This window comes from Felis catus, chromosome E3 (genome assembly GCF_018350175.1).
Source record: "Felis catus isolate Fca126 chromosome E3, F.catus_Fca126_mat1.0, whole genome shotgun sequence".
NCBI classification, from domain to species: domain Eukaryota; kingdom Metazoa; phylum Chordata; class Mammalia; order Carnivora; family Felidae; genus Felis; species Felis catus.
In genome coordinates, this window is record NC_058383.1 from 32,441,520 (window position 1) to 32,464,266 (window position 22,747).

Here is a 22,747-nt window from a genome sequence, read left to right on the forward strand (position 1 = left end):
CATGACCTGAGCCAAAGTCGGCCGCCCAACCTACTGAGCCACCCAGGTGCCGCAGGAAGCCTTTTTCTAAATCATTGGTTTGGAAGAGGAAGCTTTTTCAAATTTTCATAAAGGCGCTGAAAAGACTAGCAGGCACCCTGACCCATCACCCACCCTGTGTCAGATGCTGGCGAAAAGGACCTGAGCAAGATAGACGTGGCCTCTGCTCTCAAGGAGCTTATGTTCTATTGGACAGTGAAAACGAAGAGGGAGAAAGTGCACAGACAAGAATGAAAAAATACCATTACAGATTGTAAACAGCGTTACGGGGCGAAAAGCCCCTCACTGAGCTCCTACTCTGTGCTGGCTGCTGGAGGCAGAGGTCGGAGTGTGGCGGGCGAGGCTGCCTATGTGGGGCCACCAGAGCTCGGGGGATGTCCTGCAGAGGGAGGAATGAACAAGAGGAAACAGAGATGGCTGTGTCCAGAGGATTTTAGTCCCACAGAAGGAGAGAATTCCCAGACTGTTCAGGTATAGGGACTTCAGGATCAAGAGCCTCCATGGCCCAGATCCTGCCCAAAAGCATAGGAATGGACAAGAATTTCTAGGCCTCCTCCTCCCAAGTTGTCATTGTTTGAATTTGGAACTGGGGCACCATGAGCGGGGTGTGCGTGTGTGTGTGTGTGTGTGTGTGTGTGTGTGTGTGTGTGTGTCTTCCCCCGGAAACAGAAGACATCTTCCCTTCCCACACCCAAAGTTCATAAGCATTTGGGAGTCTAGCCTGAGTCCTCAGACCAGGGTTCCCTGGCGGAGCCAGGGGTCACTCAGCTTAGGGGAATGTTTCCATGCGCTTACAGTGTAAGAGACAACTCCTCCCTGCCCCCCCCCCCAAGATACCGAGGAATCTTAGGAAGAAATACAAAACAAAACCCATGTCAGTGTCAAGCAGGGTAATGAAGGAACAGTGTTGATTAGTAAGTTCCATGAAATAAACGGTTTTGTTTTTAAAGGTTTTATTTTTTTAAAGTAATCTCCATACTCAATGGGGGATTTGAACCCACAACCCGGAGATCGAGAGTCACGCACTCCACCAACTGAGCCAGCCGGGTACCCCTGACAGCAAGCGTTTTTCGACCTGCTTGTTCACTGCTGGACTCCCAGTGCCTCAAGCAGTGTGTGGCACGTGGGACATTCACACCAGGTACACTTTTTTTATTCGTTTTTCTGAAGGACACTTAGTGTGCGACTTGCAAAGTACTGTGAGGTTGGGGACATCAGCCTTATCGTTTATTTAGTTTTGAGAGAGAGAGACAGAGTGTGAGTAGGGCAGGGGCAGAGAGACAGAGGGAGACACAGAATCCGAAGCAGGCTCCAGGCTCCGAGCGGTCAGCACAGAGCCCGACGCGGGGCTCGAACCCACGAACTGTGAGCCGAAGCCAGGCATTTAACCAACTGAGCCACCCAGGCGCCCCCCCCCCCCCACATCAAGTATACTTTAAGTGAATGATTGGAAATATATTATTTCTGTGAGCGATTGTTTGGCAGAAAGGAAGGAAGGCAAGGAGGTGTTTTTTTTTTTTGAAAAATTAAAAATATTTAGAAGAGCACAAAGAAATAATATTTTCGACTCTGCTTAAGATCCCAGGAAAATCGACTCTGCTTAAGATCCAGGGAGCACACCCTGGACGCTGTAAACAACAGGGACTTTTTTCTTCCCCTCTGCCTTTTCGGGGTTAAACCGTACTCTGTCTTTTCAGGACGGGCCAGGACAGGGGACCTCTGCCCACCTTGCCATGCTGGGAGACACCAGATGACTTTCTTCTGGGACTTGCTAAGGACGTCCCCTGGGCCTACCTGGGCTCCAGATGCTTGGGTGGTAATGATCCTGGTGGCGAAGAGCATACTGCCCTGCTTCCTGTCACTCTTTCTGACTGTATCTCAGGGTAATGCAAATGTGCGAGGGCTCACAAGCTCCGTCCCCACGGGGCCGAACCTCCTGATACAACCCGGGAGCTTTAGTCAAGCGGCCAGATGTTTCGGGGCTCAGTGCCAAACATGTCTATGATGGGAAAAACCCAGACACAACCCCTTAGGTCTGTGATGTCTTCAAGAGACCCGAAAGCCCCTTACAACGTGGTTAGGGGCCGTATCTACAGGGGCCTGGAGATTCTGCGGCCGTGGACTTCGGTGACAGTTGAACCTCTGTGTCGTAGGTCCAATGGACGAGATTTGTACTGTGGATCCTTCTTATATTTGCAGGATGCTTCACGACAGGGAAAAATGATGAGATCCAGAGCTCCAAGCTGTAACTGGAGGACGCGAGGCGTTGGGGGGCGGGGAGGGTTCTTCTCTGCTGGAAACCATTGCCTCCATCCCGCCCCCACCCAGTCTGTGGAGGTGGGCGACAGGAGGAAATGGTCTCTCCAGAGAATGTATTTCTCAGATCCCACTCCAGGAATTCAGGTCTTTTGGCCGTTCATCCAGCAGGCAGTAAGGGCTTTCGGAGCTGTCTCTCTAATGGCAGATGGGCAGCCGGCTGAGCCTTGCCTAAAGTGCTGATGGCAGGGCATTTGGTTAGCGGGGCGGGGGGGTTGACCCAACATTAGTTTCCTATAGCTTTCATACTTGGAATTTTTCCTGGGCAGCTCTCGTCCAACAATCCTGCTCCACATCTGGAAAAGCAACTGAGAGAAAATGTCGCTTGTGAGGTCTTTGCATGTGCTGGCTGTATTCCTCCCTGCAGAGGCATCTAGAGCTGTAAGCCAAGGTCAAAGATAGAGTTGGACCCTGAGAGATGAAGCGATTTGCCAGGATAACATGGCCAGCGGGAGATTTTTTGCCGCTTGGCTTCGTGACTTGCTTTGCCCACGAAATGTGAGCGCGCAGAAGCTTTTAATAGCCGGTGTGAACTTCATTCCCTTATCTCCCCACCTCCCTGAGACCAGCGACGGTCCACAGGTCCACATCGAGGCTGCTCCATCAGCCTGCATCGTGAAGCAAAGATGATACGAACACGTGGTCACAGTCAACCCGTAACGGACGTATAATACGAGCAAGATACAGCAATTACCTGTGTTGCCGGCCACAGAGATTGTGGGATCATTTGTTACCATGGCGTCACCCAGCCTATCCTGACTGATACAAAGACTGCAGCTAGAACCCATCCCTCCAAATCCGAGTCAGCGGATGCTGATTCTTAGTGTGTTCGTTATCTATCCCTGCGTAACCAAGTACCCCCACAATTAGCACACCTACATTCACTTAGAGTTTCCGCGGGTCAGGGATCTGGACAAGGCTTAACTGAGTCCTCTGCCCCAGGACTTCCCACAAGTCAAGATGGTGGCCAGATCCGGGGTCTCATCTGGAGGTTCGCCCGGGGAAGGATCTGCTTCTAAACACACATGGTTTTTGGCATTACTCTGGTCCTCAAGGGCTGGTGAACGGAAGGCCTCAGTTCCTGGCTGGCTGTTGGCTAGAGTTTCCCTTGTTGTTGTTGTTGTTCTGTTTTGTTTTTTGTTTTGTTTTGTTTTTTTCCTGTGGGTCTCTCTAACATGGCAGTTACTTTATGAAAAAAAGAAAAAAAAGCATGCTAACCTAGAGGCCATAGACAGTCTGCTGGCCGGACAGAAGTCACAGTGCTTGTAACCTAATCAGAGAAGTGACATCCATCATTCTTGCCTTATTCTGTTCATGAAAACCCAGTCATGCGTCCAGCCCACTCTCAAGGGGAGGGGATCACACAAGAGTGAAGCCCCAGGAGGTAGGGTCACATGGAGAAGGGGTGGCACCCTAGCAGCCTGTCCACCAGTTTGCTTGCAAAGGACATGGCTATTGATTGGAAGTGAGAAAAGCCCCTGCGACACCTGTCAAGATTCAACTGACCCACCAACCAAAAGGGGGGTTCACTGGCCGAATCACCTTCCCATCTCGTCCGTTCCCATCCGGACTTTATGGATTTAGATATTTTCTTTTAGGGTCTCCACCCTTCTTGACCAAAGCCCGCCTAGTCTCCGTTACCTATCCTGCTACAACTCCAAGTTCTGCTACTGCCTGAAGGTTGGGGATCACATTCGCCCCGGGGCATGGACACCGCTTGTCATTCCTTCTAAGAACAGAAAAGAGTCAACAGAAGCAGGTTATGAGCAACGGGCAGAACCTTAAAACGTTCAAGCCAGCAAGGCCACACAAGAGGGGCCAGAGTTCTCAGTACCCTGTGCTCCTCACCCCTGACCCCCACCCTGGCCTTTTGTCAACCTGTTCCTGCCGTGAAGCAATCAGCCAGGATGCCTCATAGGTGCGACAGCAGACATGCATTTCTCATTCACGCATCTGCAGCTTGGCTGGAACAGCTCTGTGTCCCAGATGGGAGTTCTGTAGGTCACTTAGGGTAGCTCTGCTCCCCACGTCTTTAATTTTTCCGGAAACCGTGGGCTACTGGAGGTGTCTTCTGCTTACGGAAATGGCAAAAGCACACGAGGGTAAGCCTTACTGGCCAAGCGCATTCCCAGCCTTTGCGTGTGCCCTGCCTGCTAATATCTCATTGACCAAAGCCTGCCAGTGGCCTGCCTCAAGGTCAACGGAGGGGCGGGGGCGGGGGGAGGGATGTACACTCTTCTGGCCACAAAGCTGGAGTGTGGATGCACACCGCTCTATAGCAGGTGAAGATTTGGGACCCAGAACTCAATCGAACACAATCTTATTTTTCCCCCACACCATGTTGAGGTTTCCAGCTTATTATGGAAACACCAGGAGTGTGAATACGGGTGGGTAAAGGTAGGTTTCTGCCTCCAGTTTTAGCGGAGAGATAGGACTGTATTTAAAGAAACCCAACTAGGAGGCATAGGCAGCAGGTGAATGGGCGGGTAGGTGGGGCTCTGGAGGGGGGTTTGGGAACAATAGAGAGGAACAGTGGATCCCCTCCTTTCTCTGGGTCCTGGAAAGGCTCTTTGGTGTCTGGCCAGGTGCTTCCCGGGGTGAGGCACGCCCCACCAGCAGGCACACTGGAGGTGATTTAGGTGATTCGGGAGGAGGCACTGCCTAGAGTGAGAGTGAGTTTGAATCACACAGTGAAAAGGAGTTTCTCTTTCCTGGTGATCTTGCAGTGGTTCTGATGACAAGAGGGAGAGTCTCCTTCTGTGCTAACGTGTCCCTAATACCTCCCAGGGTGGCTGATAGATCCCCAACTTCAGGTTCGTGGTTCTTTCAGGCAACAGGATCTGGCTAGAATATACTGACACTGGGGTGGGGGTGGGGGGGGGGTTGGGTAGTGTTTATAAGGTTCTCATCTATGTTTGCTGAATGGCACTGTTTCCTGTTTACTGTGATGCTATAGGGCTTCCTTTTAAAATAAATATAGTTAAATAAACAGAGTTGATTTAAAGGAAAAAAAATAAGTGAATACTAGTTCAGGGGGCACGTAGTGACAGCTTGGCCATGGTTAGCATTTGGTAAATAGTGACGTGGTAGGAACAGGAGATGGTTTTGCTGCAGTCGGTCTGATTTCAAATCCACGTTCCATGTGTCACTTGAGGCCTTTGAGCAAGTTACTTAGGTAGCTAATCTGACCCTCCGTCTCTTTATGGAGAAAACGAGGGCAACTTCTTTTGCAGGGCTGTGGGGTTATATTGAAGGGAATGTTGAAGCAGAAACCCACCTGGACCGTCCATTCTGGGAGAGCCTCCTGGGTTTCCTGTGTCCTCCGAGTGGCCATGGGACAGCAAATGCCAATGTCCCTGCTGGTGGCTGGGCCCCACCTGGCCCTCCTCGGCTGCAGCCAGACCCCACTCTCCTTCCCTTTAAGGCAGGGCCTCAGTTCAAATGAACACCTTCCTGCCTCCTCTCTAGCCCTACAGAAAACCTTCTGCTTAGCGGATAGCCGTCTTGAGCAGCATCAAATTCCAAAATTCAAAGAGAGATGACAGGTCAGGCACCGGAGCAACCGGGGAACCTCAGGACCTTGGGGGTGGGGCGTGGCCCTTCAGAGGGGCTCTCAGATCCCCTAAGGGTCTCTAATTTCCATTCAGGGAGGCTCTCCCCTTGCAGAGCTCCCCCGCAGGATTGAAAAAAGCCTGGCATCAGTCAGTTTAAACATGGCATTCTGGCCCCATCAGCCAGTGCATACTAGATTGGTATTTCCTAAAGTGTTGCTAATTCTCTTTTCCGTAACGCGGTCTACTGCCTTGTATTTTGGGGTGCATGCAAATAATATGAACCTGTTAAATTAAGAGCTTAAAATATACTGTTATGTTGTGGCTCCACACATGGGGCTTGGGTACCTCTGGCCTCCTCCAACTCCCCAAGAACCTCCAGAACACATTAGTCCTCTCCGTTTCCAGATGGGGAAACTGAGGCTGGAAAGAGAGGCTGGCTGTTCCTTGTCTTCTGCTGTCACTTCTAGGGATCATAAATCCCAGGGCTGTGGGTTCAAAGGATGTGGGTGGTGGTTTGTGCAAGGGTGTGTGTGCAGTGGGGGGAAGCAGCAAGTGGGGGGGGGGGCTCGGCGGGAATCCTAAGACTTGGTTCCCGGTTGCCCTGCCCCCTCCCACCAAGGTCGGAGAATAAAAATAACAACCGTTCATATTCACGGAGCACTAACTATGTGCCAGGCACTGGGCCCGCGTGTATCACCACTTTCAGGTCTTCGAACAACCCTACAGGTCCCATTGTGACTCCCCTTTCCAGAAGAGGAAACCGAGGCAGGAAAGGTGTAGGAAGGACAGGATCACAAAGTTGAGAAGTGGGCCTGAGAAGGGGTTCTCCAGCAGGAAGTCGGATTCCAGATCCCTCGTTCTGAACCCTTACGGGAAGGTTGGAGGAGAAAAGGGGGGCAGAGGGACCGGAGAGGGGAGGGAGTGGAAACCCGTCCGGGCGAGCGCGGCGGAGGGACTCCTGGCTGCCCGTAGCGGCGCGATTCTCCCTCTTTCCCCGAACTGCGCGGCAGACTCCGCCCCAAACTTGGCCCGAATTGCGCCCGGGGGCGGACGGGGGCCGGGGGCGCTCCCCGGGCCGCAGCCTTTCCCTCCGGCGTCCCCCCACCCGCCTGCCGCCAGCCCTCCCACTCCGCTCTCCGGGCCCCTGACATCACGCCCCGGGAGGCGGGATCCGGGAAGGAGGGGACGCGGGGAGGAGGCTCCGCGCCACCGCGAGGGAGGAGGGAGGGCGCGCAGTCCCAGCCCAGAGCTTCAAAACAGCCCGGCGGCCTCGCCTCGCGCCCCAGCCCGTCCGTCGGTCCAGCCGCCTGCGCCCGGTGAGTGGGGCTCGCGCCCGGGAAGCGCGCGCGGGGCGCAGGGCCACGTCGGGGGGGCTCCGGACAGCGTACGCCCCGGGAGCCGGCCGCGCGCCCCTGCGCGCACGGGACCGAGGGAGTCCCGCCGTTGGTGGGGGGGCAGGGAGGGGCCGAGGCCCATCCGTACCGAACCCCCCCCCCCGGTCCTCCGCCAGGGGACCAGGGCGCGGACCTTCCCCGTGCGCCGAGTTCGCCCCGCACCCCGAATTCCACCTCCCCACCCCCGGACCGCTTCCTGCGCCTTTTGCGCCGAGGCGGGCGGGAAAAGTTCGGGGAGGAGTCAGGGCGGCTCCCCTCGCCCCCGCCGACTGCACTCCCGGGGCTCTCAGAGTCCGGCGCAGCCGTTTGTCGCGGGAAGGTCCCGGGCGCCTCGGCGCCCCGTCCCCCATCTTACCGAGCGGCGGGCCGGGCTGCGCCCAGGCCGGGTCAGTGGGTACCCCCTCGGCGGCGGCTCCGTTGCGCCCCCCAGCGACGAGGAGCAACTTCCTTGGAGGAGCCTGGAGGCGCCGCTGGGAAGCCGCTTCTCCCTTCTCATTCTGGTTGGGGTGGGGGTCTTTGGGGGCCCCACCCATGGGTTCCAGAGAAAGTGGAGGCTGGAGCTCGAGTATAGAGGGACTATACACTCTCCAAATCCAGGGTCCTAAACACACCCCAAGGAGGCCCTGATTTGGGGCTCACATGGGGACATCATAAATGGGAGCCGGTTGAGGGTATCTGGACATGAGGGATACCCCGCACAACAAAGCCCTCCTTCCAGGCCGCAGAAGCCACCCCTTATTTTTGGAACAAGACGGACAGCCCGGTATCAGGTTTGGGGAAAGTCACCCTGCCTCCTTCCAAACTCCAAAGACGACGTGTGTGTGTGTGTGTGTGTGTGTGTGTGTGTGTGTGTGTGTGTGTGTGTGTGTGTGTGTGTGTGTGTGTAGTGGGATTGGCTCAGGGGTGATCTCGTAATTTAGCGGTGTCTGTAATGGAGAGGCAAGCCTGAAAAGTGACAGGCAGAGGAAGGGTGAGGGGCTTGGGAAGGCTGCAGCCCCAATCTTGTATGATCCCACTGTCGAAAGGCACCTAGGACGGGCAGATTCATAGGGCAGAAACAGAAAGTACAGGTTGCCAGGGACTGGGGCGGGGTGGGGGGTTATCGCTTAATGGGTAAGTTTTATGTTGGGGAGGGTGAAAACATTTAGGGTATAGACGGTGGTGATGATTGCATGACATTTGGGGTGTATTTAATGTCACTGGATTCTACAGTTACAAGTGCTTAAAATGATCGACGGTCGATTGTATGTATCCTTACCACCATTAAAAAAAAAAAAGTCTCCAGCCACCTCTGTACTTCCGTCTGAATTAGTGGAGTCTCAGAGGCTGCTGACCATTGCAAGCCACCTCTCTCAGAATTTGGCCTCGGTACAAGGAAGTAGAAGTGAGGCTGAGGAAGAGACAGGAGCCCGGGTCCCCCTAGGACTGCGGGAGGGACCGGGATGGGAACTGAAGCTAATGGAGTGTTTGCAGAACGCCTGTGCAGCATTCAGTGCGCCCACGCTCTCCCCTTCTGGAAGCTTCACACAGCTGCGTCCATCCCTGCTCCCAGGTGGCAGGTGGGGAGAGCCAGGTGGGAGATGTTAAGTCAATTTCTCAAGAGCACTGAGCTAGTGAGTGCCCAGAGCCAGACTTTGAACCTCCCTCTCCCCAAGCCCTCCCCTTATCCACCTGGAAATGCCCCGGTGGGTTTCCTGGAATGGGGCGAGAAGGTGGGGGGGTGGGGAGACCCTTCTGGGAAAAACAGGGCCCAGATGCCCAGGGGGGCCTTGGCAGATGCCAAGCCCAGAGCCGAGGGAGGGGCATGGGGGTGGCAGGAAGACGCCTAACCTGTTTTCCCACTGAGGGATTTGGGATCTGCCCCCGCCAGGAATTGAGGGCCAGGAATTGAGGAGTGGGAGTTGGAGAGCGGGCCACGTAGCCTGGAGCCTGCTGTGTCCCTAAAGTGGGGAAACTGAGACTCACCTGAAATCTGGGGACTGGTGTCTGGGGTGGAAGCCACGGAGGTGGCCAGCCTGGTGGGGAGGCTCGGGGGCTGCGGCTACACCACCCACCCAGCAAAGTGACACCCTGTCTGGCAAACGGGGCTCCGTGGCATCTAACTGTAAATACAGGGCACGTCCATTCAGTCACCCCTCCCTGGCTTCACAAGGCGCTGTCTTCCTGCGATGGAAGCAAACGTTTCACCTAGATTTCCTTTCTCAGCCTCGTACATTCCAGGCAGGAGCCGAAACCACGTGCGTGTGCATTCAGACTCTCCATTTTACAGCCACAAGTGATTCATAGGTTGACTCAACTGGCCAAGTTTTCATCCCCTGGGGACTGTCCTGCCCCTCTGCGGCCTTCCTGGTTGATGGGGGCACAGCAGAGGCCAGCTCTCTGTTGCAGTAGACTCGGTCAGACGTGACCAGGAGGGGAAGTCTGTTGAGACAAAAATATAGAAGTGCTATTGCAAGGCCAGATGGGACGGCCATTGGATTGCTGGCTGGTTGATGAGTCGTTTGGGAGGAAGAATCCAACCACCCTCCCTGGGGGGACAGATAAGTGTGTGTGTGTGTGTGTGTGTGTGTGTGTGTGTGTGTGTGTGTGTCTGTGTTTTGTAACATGTGGCCGCTGCCCAGCTCTGTGGACAAGTGGGGCTCTGACACAGAGCAGGGGTGGCGGCTGCCATGCCCCAAAGGTAGGGTGGGGTCCCAGGCACTGGAGCAGAGTCCTTGGAGAAGAGGCAGGTGAAGGTTGGTGCCGGGCTTCTAGGAGGGAGAATCAGCCCTGGACGTCGGCTTAGGAGAGCAGGCACTTGGTAGTGGCAGCTGGAGTGGGGAAAGGAGGCACCTGGCACCTTAGACGGACCGGAGGCCTGACTCTTGGACTTGGCTTCAGCTTGTCTGGGGAAGAATAGGGGTTGGGGTGGGGGTGGGGGGAAGCAGAGGCTCCCCTTTCTCGCCCCAGGCGTGATGGAGTTACCCAAGGCCCTGCAGGAGTTACCCAGAGTGCAGAGTGGAATCCTCCCCAGATGCATCTGGCTCTCGTTAGGGACAGGCCAAGGGGGGGGGGGGAGTCTAAAAATATCAGAGGCAGAACTGCTACCCAGCGAGAGTGCTGGGCTGGTAACCGGATACCCAGGGTGGGGGCTGGTGGTGGTGCCTGTGACGCAGAGCTAGCGTAGCTCTGTTCCAGTCACTTGGGTTCTTCCAGGCAGCTGAGCCTTGGGCAAGGGCCTGGGAGGGGCGAGAGCTGTCTGCATTCAGGGCAGCCAGGGGCTAAGATGGGGAAATTTCAAGGGCGTGAGAACCTTAGAAAATCCCAGTTTGACAACTAGGGGACACCCTGACTTGCCCCAGGTCACCCGGCAGGTTGTCAGCAGAATCAGGAGCAGATCTGGGTCTAAGGGTGCACTGCCCAGGAGCTCAGTGGCATCGGAGCCGTCATGGGGGTTCCAGGCCAGCTCCCCAGGATCAGGGTCCCTTACGGCATGTGCCATCCCCCTGGGATGCTGAGTTTTCCGTGCTCACGTACTGATGGGAGAAAGGTAGACAAGACATTATGCCCAGGCAGTACGTCACTTCCCACTGGGCCTTGGGTCACTCTCGGGCCCAGCCGTTGAGCTCTGGGGGATGTTCGCCCATCCTGGGCCAGGATGTAGGGAGAAGGAGGGGCTGAAGGAGAACCAGCTATATGAGTCCCTCCCTCCTTCCCATCTTAAGACACTGTTGGTTTTGTTCGAGAGGTATCTGCTGTGCCTAATGAGTAAGTTGTTAGCGTGAATAACTGAATTCCTACGGCCCCCACTGTCCTTGGGAAGTGGAGCTGCTTTTGATCTAAAAGGGAAGTGAGGGCGTAGAGATTGCCCCAATTCCTGCCCTCTGTGGACAGGTTGGATGACCTCAGCTTCTAGAAGCTTCCTAGCATTCCTAGGTGGTGAGCTGGAGGAGGGGTCGCCGGGGGCGACATTTGGCATGGAGATTATCTTGAGGAATACCGGTGTAAAGGGTGTAAACTCCCTATCACCGTGTGGGATGTGGGGACGGAGAAGTTAAGTCCCTCACTGCAGATCGCTTCCCCGTAGAGAAGTCACTTGGAACGTTTCTGGTTCTGACACTTCTGATCACAGATTTATCTGGCACACGCCGTCAGTAAATACGACTCAAAGTCGTCTCGTTCGTCTTGTTCTCATGAATGCTTCTCACAGTGTGTCGTCACTGGCGGCACGCGAGATATTTTTTGAAGTTCTGCAAGCTGAATGTGCACCAAGAAAGAGTAATCATGTCTTTTTGTCAGTTGGGGTTTCACATCAACGGCACCCAGACCGGTTCACAGATAGACCGTTTGGTAGAGTGAAACTACAGTTGATGCTTTCAACTTTAACACGTTTTTTTTAAAAAATAATCGAAGGGTGTCGTGGATCAGCCCGGCTGATCCAGAGCAAAAAGCTTAGCCCCGGAGTGACTGCCGTTTGGGAATTGGCATCACCGTGACCGGGATGGACATGCAGTTCACACTTCGGACGACGCCACCGATCCTGGAGTATCTGTGAGCTCTCCGCCCCAGCTTCGCTTCTGCAGAAAGATCTGTGTGTTTGGCTTCAGACCTCGCAGGCACTCAGCTTCCCAGGGAGTCTCTCCCTTTAATGAGGGTCCTTGTGCTGCCCGGATGACCTTGGACGTTGCTCTGAGGATGGGAGGAGTTGTGTGTCGGTGTAGATAGGAGTGGCTTGCTTGAACCGAGGGAAGGGCGAGGGAGCGGCTGGCTGGCCCCCTTTCATCTTGCTGGGTACGATTTAGCAACTCTGTGCAGAGAGCTGCTACAGGCAGAGAGGGATTTCGCTGTCTTCCAAGGAGGCTGCAGCCTGGTCCAAGGATGCTTGTGCCGGGACCGGGACGGAGAGAGAGATGTGGTTTCGGGGAAGCCAGTGGTTGTGGTGGGCAAAGGGTTTCCTTAAGCCTCGTGGGACCGGAGATGGGCTCAGCAGAGTCCCTAGGATTTCCCCAAGTAGCGATGGTCCTGGGTGTGCGGGCGGGAGCAGAGAAGAACGGCGGACAATGCTGGCGGGATCCCACTCGAGGAGCAGTGTGCAGGTCGCCTGCCGTTCAGGGAGGGCAGCAGGGGGCACAGAGCGGGAAGGGGAGAGAGGGGCCGGGTGGGAGGGGCTTCCCTCCAGATCCCCAAGAACCTGGCTAGGGAGGCGGGCATGATGATGTTCACACAGCATTGTTGCAGTGGAAAAGGCAGAGAGAGAGAGAGAGAGAGAGGAGAGAGAGGGGGGAAAAGAGGAAGTAACCTAGAAGCAACCTAAATATCCATGGGTCGTTAACAGGACAGTTTACAGAGGTTAAAAGGAACGAGATTCATCTGTGTGTCCCTGTGGAGAAAGATCCGTAAGGCATTGTTAGAGCAAAGCGATCGGTGGGGAAATACTCTTTTTGTATGAAAACCAACAAGGACTAGCAGCGTTTCCTGTGGCCTCATATGTATCGTGTGGATATAAGGAAGAGTGTCTGGAAGGACACATCAAAATAGGTCTGGTGGCTGCCTCTGGAGAGAGGGGAGGGAAAGGAACAGCAATGGAAGGAATGGACACAGGAACCCCAGCCTCGTCTGTACCAGAGAGCATGTATTCACGCGCTTCCTCTGTACCTGAAGTTCCGTAAGTTCCGGTAACCCCGGGGCCAGGGTAATGGGGGGCCATCCAGCCCCCGGGGAGCATTCCCTTCGGAACATCCCACCGTGGACGCCTCGTGGGTGTAAGGGGTTTCCTGTCTGGGTGCTGTTAACAGAATGGGGCGACAGTGAATATAGTGGCCCCAGTAGGGCCATTATGAGAACCCCCAAAGGGTATCCAGGAGGCCTTGGGGAATGGGAGCTTTGAAGAGAATTCAGAGACACGTAAGGAGCCGTGGCTGGAGCCGTGTTTTAGGTTGGTTATCTGAGGGGAGTAGAAAATGGCTTGCATTCTGGCGCCATTGTCCGTGGCGATAATAATAATTACCATTGCTGTTGTTCTAGCATTTGTAAGGTGCAGAGCAGTTTCCTGGGCCACGGGCTTTGTCTCCTTTATCTGATTTAAAATGAACACCGGGGTGCCTGGGTGGCTTAGGGGCGCCTGGGTGGCTCAGTCGGTTGAGCATCCGACTTCGGCTCAGGTCACGATCTCACGGTTCGTGAGTTCGAGCCCCGCGTCGGGCTCTGGGCTGATGGCTCAGAGCCTGGAGCCTGCTTCAGGTTCTGTGTCTCCCTCTCTCTCTGCCCCTCCCCCGTTCATGCTCTGTCTCTCTCTGTCCCAAAAATAAATAAACGTTAAAAAAAAAAAATTAAAATGAACACCAACCCGGGATGCCTGGCTGGCTCCCTCGGTGGAGCCTGCAACTCTTGATCTCAGGGCTGTGGGTTCGCGTCCCACGTTGGGTGTAGAGATTGCTTAAAAACGGAATCTTAGGGGCATCTGGGTGGCTCGGTCATTTGAGCATCTGACTTCAGCTCAGGTCACGATCTCGCGGTCCGTGACTTTGAGTCCCGCATTGGGCTCCCTGCTGTCAGCACAGAACCCGCTTCGGATCCTCTGTCCCCCTCTCTCTTCTGCCCCTCCCCCGCTTATACACGTGCACTCTCTCTCTCTCTCTCTCTCTCTCTCTCTCTCTCTCTCTCTCTCTCAAAAATGAGTAAACAGTAAATAAATAAATAAATAAATAAACAGTAAAATAAACAGTAATAAATATTAAAAACACGAAACAACCGCCCCGTGAGGGTATGGACTGTTATAATCCCCGTTAGTAGATGGAAAAGTGGAGTCTTAACATTTTTGCTTAAAATCACCCAGTGGCTGTGTTTTGGATTTGAATCCGGGTCTTGTGGACCCCACAGACCCCGCTGCATTTGATGTATCCCGCCATGTCCGTCTTTGTGAAAACAGATATTGGTGTCCTCCTCTTGGAATAATCCGGGCCCGTCGAGCCGGGAAAGTTCCTTTGTTAGCACATGTTTTGGTGGGTGTCCTGGAGGCTGGCATCCTTCCTCCGAAGCCGGCCATCTGGGCAGGCCTGGGGGCCCCCCCGGCCGTGAGCTTGCTGCCCCCCAGCCTGTCTCACGGAGGACGGACCCGCCCCTCCCCCAGGCCGTCTTGATTCTGTTTCAGGTGTGTGTGGAATGGCATTCTGGGAATCCCGCTTTGGCCGGGAACCTGGAGTCTAAAGCTATCCATTCTTTCTGCTGGTCTTTGCCAAAGGCCAGGGCTGGTGGATGCGGGGACCCATCTGGTGAGGTCATGGGGGTGCCTCCGGCATCCAGCACCCAGCTCAGCGTGCGGTAGCAGGTGCTCGGGGACCCTCTGTCCTGTGAAGTGCTGAGAGAGGGAGTCACCCCAGATCTTGGGGCTCCATGCTTTCCAGCCGGCCCCAGAGGAGGATCCCAGGGGTGGGTGAGGAGCCAGCCGGAGGCTGCAGGGGGTGAGAAGGGAGGGGAGAGACTCGGGGGTGGGGTGGGAGAGATGACTGGGGCCGGGACAGCTAGCCGTTCCCTGTCCCTCCCGTGGCGGGCTCCGCCTGGAGCCGCGTCAGGCCCCGGATGGCATGGTCAGCGTCCATTTGTGTCAGAGTGACACGGGGTCACATTCTTCTAGGGCAGAGCCCGAAAGAGGCTTCATTGCCGCCACGCCCAGAGTGCGGTCTGCACACCCACGGGCGTTAGGAGGCAGTTTCTATAGCATACGGGCAAACGTTAGAAACTGTGATGTGCTCATATTTATTTAAAATTTGCGTTACTAAAATGTCCATCACTTGGCCCGGGACACGGCTTTTCCTTTGATGGAGTGATACACGCTTAAAAACGAATCGACTCAAGCTCATGTGTTTTAAAGACGGTTATGGATCACGTGTGGCCCCGGGGGGGATACAGAGACAGGGCAGAAATGATAATAGTGTTGTCTCTGTCACTGTTTCCCTTCACTCCGTGATATGCCCACCCCATCCCCCGCCCGCCCCCAGATGCCGTGAGTGTTGGCTGCTAACACAAGCTCCCCGTTTTCTGGGCAATTTCGAGGACCCCCTCACTCCTCTGGAGACAGCTGGGAAGTTGTGCTCCTGTCCCCTGGGTCTATGGACCACACCCCGGGGCACCTGCCCAGCTGTGTCCACGAGCCTGGCTGAGGTCCCGCCGCCGTCTCCCAGGTGGGGCCCTGGGGCTCTCCCAACGGTTTTCCAGGCTAGAGCTGATGAGCCTCGGAATATTCCTCTCCCTGCACCCAGAGGCTGGGTGGGCCTTCCCAAGCGGAAGGAGGACACTGATCATCTGGAGGCCCTCTTCTTGGAGATGCTTCCAGTCTCCACTCACCCTCCCTTCCGCCTCAGGGCCTGCACAGGGCTCTGGAGTGGCCTCGCGCCGTCAGGGGTGGTGGGTTACCGGCCCCCAGTGAGCTCAGCCATGTCTGCACACTGGCCTGTTCTGGACAGTCCGTGCAAATGGGATCGCGCGCCGCGTGGCCTTTTGCGTCTGGCTTCTTTTCCCTCACAGCACGTCTTCGTGGTTCTTCCCTGTTGCGGCACGTGTTAGTGCTTTCTCCCTTTTCAGGGCCGAATAGTATTCCGTCATATGGGTGTCACCGCTTGTGTTCATCCGTTCACGAGTTGCTGGACACGGGGGCTGCCTCCGCCTCTTGGCCGTGGTGAGTGACACTGCGGTGGACATTCAGGTACCTACTTGGACCCGTGTTCCCGTGTCTGTTGGGTGTATCCCTCGGCGTGGAGTTGCTGGCTCGGATGGTAACCGTGTCTAATTGCTCGAAGAGCCGCCAGCCTGTTTTCCAAAGTGGCTGTACCTTCTTATGTTCCCACCAGCAGGGTTCGAAGGCTCCGGGTTCTCTGCTTCCCCAGGTTTTAATCCAACCCCCAGTCCTGTCCTTGTTTCTGGCTCCTTGGAGGCCTCTGCTCGTGAGGTCCCTACGGGTCTCGAGCAGGTTCCTGGGGGCTGGGGCCTCTGGGTCTGAGGGAGGACCCACCAAAGGTTCTGGGACCCGCTGACCCAAGTGAGTGGGCGGTGGGGGGGTCTGGAAGGAAGAGGCGTGTGCATGCTGTGTGGGCACCTGCCGGGGGTAGAGTTGGAATCAGTGCAAGGTGCTGTTTTCTGCACGACGCTGCAGTGACTTTCGAAGGCGCTGGACACGTTAAGTGGCGCGAAATCACTCTGTGAGAGGTGGTTCCCTTTTCGATCCTCTTTCAACAATCCTGATTCCATCGAGGGAAAAATCTTGGTTGGCGCTGACACGTTTCATGCCTTTCCAACTTCGCTTTCCCTCTTCAGACGGTGCGCGTCTTCGGTGTAGCCCTCGGACAGACAAACAGCACTGAGCCAGAACTCGGGGACTTTGGCGGGGGTGGGGGGGCGTTTGTTTTCACAGTCAATCTCTATTTGTAGCAAGTGATGCTGATTTTCCACCGCCAGGGAGCCAGAAGATTTCTTTTAAAAATACGTGTATTTCTGTTAGCGAGTGGGTTTATTTAAAGACCAGGATGAAGTCGATTCCCAGAGTGGCACTCGAGAAGGTGATGGCAATGGAAGTTGGGAAAACCTTGTTCTGGAATGTAGGGCCCGGTAATCACTGGTCTTGAGTGTTTCACAGAGGGAATCTCTTCCTGTCGTTTGTCCCCATCCCCCCCCACCCCCCCCCCCCCCCCCCCCCCCCCCCCCCCCGCCTCCCAGTTAAGGGGCGTGACTTGCCAACTCTCAAGTTAGCGAATCTGTATGGGCTGGGAGCCCCAATGGAGAGATGCTGGGTTAGAGTTCTCCAAGAAGCAGAACCAACAGGATGTGTATATATAGAGAGAGATTTATTTTAAGGAATTGGCTTACGTAGTTATGGAGGCTGGTGGGTCCAAAGTCTGCAGGGTGGGCTGGTGGGCTGGAGACCCAGGGAGAGGAGATGCTGTAGTTCAAGTCCGAAGGCCGTCTACTGGCTGGATTCCTTCTTGCTTGGAGAAGGTCAGCCTTGTTCCAGTCACGCCTTCGCCTGATTGGGTGAGGCCCACCCCCATTAGAGAGGATAATCTGCTCTTCTCGAAGCCCACCAATGTAAATGGTAATCACACCCCAAAACACCCTCACAGAAATACGGTGGCTCAACCAAGTTGACACAGCTAAGGATCACAGCTGCTTTAGGGGAGGCAAGGCACATAGCATTATATAAAACAGAATCCCTTTTAAATCATTCCCTTCCAGCCTTCCAAGGAGAAAGTCTCAGTTTTGTGCCAATATGCCTTCAAACTTCCCAAACACTTGTGACATCCTGTTTCAGCAAGGAGACAGCAAGTTGGCTTGGGACCTGGCTTTCAGCGGCCCCGGTTTCTAGCTGGCATCTAGTAACATTGTTTTGTTTCCATTGTATTTCTTTTTCCCAACACCCTTGGTTAATGGCAGGCAACGCTGACTTTCCACTTGAGTCCTGGTACAAGGCTTCCTTTTATAAAGATGTAAGCTTAGGGGCGCCTGAGTGGCTCAGTCGGTGGAGCGGCCGACTTCGGCTCAGGTCATGATCTCACAGTTCATGGGTTCGAGCTGCGCATCGGGCTCTGGGCTGACAGCTCGCAGCCTGGAGCCCGCTTCAGATTCTGTGTCTCCCTCTGCCCTCCGCTGCCTGCACTCTGTCTCTCGCCTTGTCTCAGAAATAAATACACATTAAAAAAAATTTTTTTTATAAAGATGTAAGCTTAGAAAGTGAGGAACTCACTAGTACCAAGGGAATGACGGGACCCACCTGAAATTCCGAAGGTGGTACCCAGGGGAAAGCGACGTAAGCATAGTGGGGCCGGTGCCCGAAACAGCCCCTCATGCTCCACGTTCCCTGAGCTGCCCGTTGCCATTTTTGACATCTTTCCCCACCAGGAGACCGTGCTAGTGGTTGATTTCCATGTGGAGGGTCCCAGTGGAGAGTGGTGGCAGTGGACAGGACGAGAGCACCCTGGCTCTGTGGGAAGGGCTGGCCTGGGGGCGCTGGTTCTGAGAAGCTCCTTGACCATGATAATGGTCGTGGTTGCTGGCGTGCGTCCCAGCCGCTGCTCTAAGCACTCGTGCTGTAGTATCTCCTAGAAGTCCTAGAAGGGAGGTGTGCCATTGTCATCCCCGTTTTACCAGTGGGGAAACTGAGGCACAGAGGGGTTACACTGCTAGGCTCCAGTCCAGTCAGTCTGGCGCTGTTTTCTTGCATATTTTGCCCCCGTTACCTCCTGTTCATCTTCTCCCCTCCGTCCACCTCCCCGTGTTAACTCCCCTGGAGGTGCGGGTCCGGCTTTCCTGGTCTGGGGGCTCCTCGGCTAGGCTACGTTGTAGGAAGTGATGCCTGGTCCCTGACTTGGCGGCACAATGCGTATACAGAAATGCCAGCTCTTGTCACTTAGGAAAGGTGGCGGGCTGTTAACGTGAATGCCTCCGATCTCCCGGGGATTACTTGAAAGTCACTAGTACAGAGTGTTCTGTGAAGGCAAAAACGTCCCCAGCCTAATGGCTGTGAGGATGGGGTGACGCCCCGAATCTGACGCCGGCTTTGGCCCCGGCTGCCTAATCCGGTTCCACTTCCCTGCCACGCTGACATGCTGCATGCCTGCAGGGGCACCAGCAGCCCTCTCTGGGCTGGGGTGTGGGTCTGCTGGGTGGCATAATGCCAAGGAGCTCCTTGGATGCCAGCAGCCAGCGGTGAGATCTTTAATTGAGGGGCTCAGGCAGCAGTCATGGGCAGGATGACAGTTACTAGGTCTTCTGCGAAAGCTGCCCGAGCCAGCAGACGTTCAGCAAATAATTGCCGTGCAACCTTGAGCTCTGGGGGTATGATGAGCGAGACATTGTCTCTGCCCCTTGAGGACCGAATCTGATAAAGCAGTGTTTCCACTGTAGCAGTTAGCTTCTGCTGTGTAACAAACCACTCTGAAACATAGTGGCATAAAACGGAAACTGTTTACGGGGAAACCTCGCTTCGCGAGCGCAGATCGTTGCGGAAACATGTTTGTCGTCCAAAGCACTCGCGTACCAAGGCGAATTTCGGGAACGTTGGCTCGTTTATCCAGTTGAAATTTATTAGAAACGTTTGCTTGTCTTGCGGAACACTCGCCGAACACGTGCCTCGCAATCCAAGGTTGTACCGGGTTTAGTTCGTGATTCTGCAGGTGGGTGGTGTGGGCTGGGCTCGGCTGGGCACTCTCTTGGGTCTGTGGTCAGCTGGTGGGTCAGCTGGGGGCTGGCTGGTCGAGCGTGGTCTTTGCCGGAAAGGCTGATCTCTGCCCCGTGCAGTCTTCTGCCCTCCAGCTTGTTCATGTGGTAGCTGAGCAGAGAGAGAGAGAGAGTGCGTGAGGTCTCAGGAGGCCCCCGCTCCGCACTGGCACTGCGTCCCTTCCACTGCCTTTTCTTGATAGAAGAAATCACAGGGGCAGCCAGGGTTCAGTGGGTGGGGAAATAGATTCCACCTCTTAAAGGGAGGAGACGAGTTGCAAAAATTTTGTTAAAATCGTGTGTGCTTCTGAACATGAGGGATGTTGGTCTGCCTTTTTATATTCTTGTGATGTCTTGCCTGGTTTTGGAATCGGGGTAATTCAGGCCTCCAAGGATGAGTGTGTGTGTGTGGGGGGATGTCGGAGGTGGGGGGGGCGGGTTCCCTCTTCTTTGGTTTCATTCGGTCGGTGTTATCCTTTCTTGAGTGTTTGGCAGAATTCACGAAGGAAGCCATCTAGGCCCGGAGTTTTATCTTTGGGAAGGGGCTCCAGGCCCTTGATAAATATTTCTTCTTCCTTCTGTTAGCAAACTTGAAAAGTCTAGGTCCGTTTCTTTTTCTTGGCTGTTCAGCTCCTTGAACTCTGTCTCGTTCAGTCATTCCCTCCGTACGTATTTACTGAGCACCATCGACAAAGCAGGCACTGTTCTAAGTGCTGGGAGGGCCGTCTGCACCACACAGAGGGTCCCTGACGCCGTCACGGAGGAGAGCGAGAACGCCCAGGTAATCAGGTGCATTGTGGCATCAGGCCGCGGCAGGTGCCGTGGGAGAAAGATAAAGAAGGGCTGTAATGTACGTCACTAAGATTGTCCTCAGCAAGTTTGCCTGTCTTTTTTTTAACGTCTATTTTATTTTTGAGAGAGAGCGAGAGCGTGAGCAGGGAAGGGGCAGAGAGAGAGGCAGACAGAGAATCCGAAGCAGGCTCCCGGCTCCGAGCCATCAGCTCAGAGCCCGACACGGGGCTCGAACCCATGAACCGTGAGATCATGACCTGAGCTGAAGTCGGATGCTTAACCGGCTGAGCCACGCAGGCGCCCTGACGCCTTCTTTTCTAAGGTCTCCTCTCTCAGCCTGTTTCTGGGTCCCACCGTCCGCTCTTGGTTTTCTCCCCACCGTGTGCTCACCACCCCCTCCTCCTCCGTCCCCTCCCCTGGCCCAGTGCTTTCTCCACGTGGGCTCCGTGTCCCACCTGCCCATCCGCCACACTGGCGGGTTCTGCTAGGTGCTCCTGTTCTCTCCTGAGTGAAGGTCCCACCCATATTCCCACTGCCCGGCCACGTGTCCACATCGTTCCCAGACTTGGCTAAACGTGCTGGGCCGTTGCCCTCGCCCTACAAACGTGCTCCTCCCGCTCTGACCCGCGTGCATCAGCATGCTCAAGCTGGGGACCCCCAACCCCTCAGCCGGTGCCAGGCCTGGTGACTCTGCTTCTGAGAAGTTCTCGCTGGTGCCTCCAGCCTCAGCTGGTGCTCACTGGCCTCTTGCTGCCTCTGTCCAGACCCTTGTTCCCCACCAGGGATCTACCCCAAAGGTGTCAGCCCTTGGCCTGCTTCTAACCCACCCTCTGACTTCCAGAGGCAGATCTCGGTACTTTCCTCCTTAAGGGGCGCCTGGGTGGCTCAGTCCCTTAAGCGTCCGACTTGGGCTCAGGTCATGATCTCGCGGTTCGCAAGTTCGAGCCCTGCGTCGGGCTCTGTGCTGACAGCTCGGAGCCTGGAGCCTGCTTCGGATTCTGTGTCTCCCTCTCTCTGCCCCTCCCCTGCTCATGCTCATGCTCTGTCTCTCTTTCAAAAAATAAACATTAAAAAAAAAAAAAGTAAAAAAAAAAAAAAACCCAAACAGTCTTCCTCACTTCCTGCCTTACTCATTTGTGTATCACCAGGGCCCGGTTTATGGGGGGCGCTCAGTAAATGCTCATTTACTCAGGAGCAAGGGACGCCTGGGTGGCTCAGTCGGTTAAGCGTCCGACTTCAGCTCAGGTCACGATCTCACGGTCCATGAGTTCGAGCCCCGCGTCGGGCTCTGGGCTGATGGCTCAGAGCCTGGAGCCTGTTTCAGATTCTGTGTCTCCCTCTCTCTCTGCCCCTCCCCCGTTCATGCTCTGTCTCTCTCTGGAAAATAAACAAACATTAAAACAATTATTTTAAAAAACAAGTAAATAAAAGCAGTGAGCAGTAGGCTAGACTCTGAGCCTGCTTCTGCCACCTGCTAATTTGATGGTATGAACAAATCCTCTCATTTTGACTTCTAGCCAGCAAAGGGGATCCTAGCCCTTGCCCATCCGTGTGACGGGGCTGTCACCTCCCTGACAAAAGGAAAATGAAATTCAGATTTAGGGTGGGCAACGTTGTAGTTTCTCTAATGCTGGGTTGCCTGGGTTCAAGTCCCAGACCCAGCCTTTACTGGCTGTGTGACCCTGGGGACGTCGCTTCACTTCTCTGAGCCTTTCCTTCGCCTCTAAAAGGAGGCTAATTGTAGTACCTATGTCATGGTGTTTTGTGACGAATGAGTGAGAGCCCAGAACAGTGCCTAGCACACGGTAGGCACCAAACGTCGCCTGCCACCATTGTTGACATCGGACTGAGAGACTCAGGCCTGCGCAGGCAGGATCGTCCTCGGCGGCTTCCGCCCTGGAGCACCGCCGAATCCCCGTGTCCCGTGTGTGGCCGTGTCTGCCCCAAGCCCAGTGCTGGCTCCGTGCCCGGAAGCCCCAGCCGCGGTGAGAGCAAAGCCGGGCTGCCCAGGGCAAAGGGGCTTCTGCCAGCGTCAGGGCATCTCGGACGCCTGGATATTCCAGTGTGGCTGGTGTCCAGATACCAGGGCGGGAGGCCGAGCTGACCTCTGCCTTCCTGCAAACAGAGGCCAAAGCCACCGTCCCCTCTGAGTGCCGCGGGTGCTGGGAGGGGCCTGGGCTCCAGCCAGCCAGCCCGCCAGCCGCGGCGTGGGCCTCGGAGCTCCTGTGACGGCACAGCGTCCCCCGGGGTTCAGTGCCCAGAGCATCCTGGGCCTGTCCAGCCCGGGGCTGTGGGTGGAGCGCTTCGGGGCTGAGGGAACCCACCTCCCCCCCCTGCCCCGGACCTCCAGACGCCAAGCAGCCCAGGTCTGTTTTGAAAAGCTCCACACCTCAGGGCTGACCTCCCGCCCACAGTTCCTGGAACGGCGCCAACTCAGGCTGAGAACGGGCCTTGGTTTAAATTGTAGGA

At 55.3% G+C, this 22,747-nt stretch overlaps 1 protein-coding gene and 1 long non-coding RNA gene across 3 annotated transcripts in view; one reads left to right on the forward strand and one right to left on the reverse strand.

The window, feature by feature from the left end:
* Nucleotides 1-1,560: 1,560 nt before the first annotated feature.
* Nucleotides 1,561-8,186, reverse strand: LOC123382492. Its single transcript, XR_006590932.1, has 2 exons — nt 7,659-8,186; nt 1,561-2,663 (listed from the first exon to the last, which is right to left on the reverse strand). It is a non-coding gene; the product is annotated as an uncharacterized LOC123382492 (long non-coding RNA).
* Nucleotides 7,063-22,747, forward strand: part of EMP2 (epithelial membrane protein 2) — a 33,317-nt gene continuing 17,632 nt past the window's right edge. The window contains exon 1 of one of the 2 annotated variants that reach the window (XM_023246206.2): nt 7,063-7,225. The gene's annotated coding sequence lies outside the window, so the exon portion shown is untranslated. Of the gene's footprint in view, nt 7,226-12,069; nt 12,205-22,747 lie in introns of those variants that run through there. The other variant, XM_045047401.1, reaches the window with a different exon arrangement.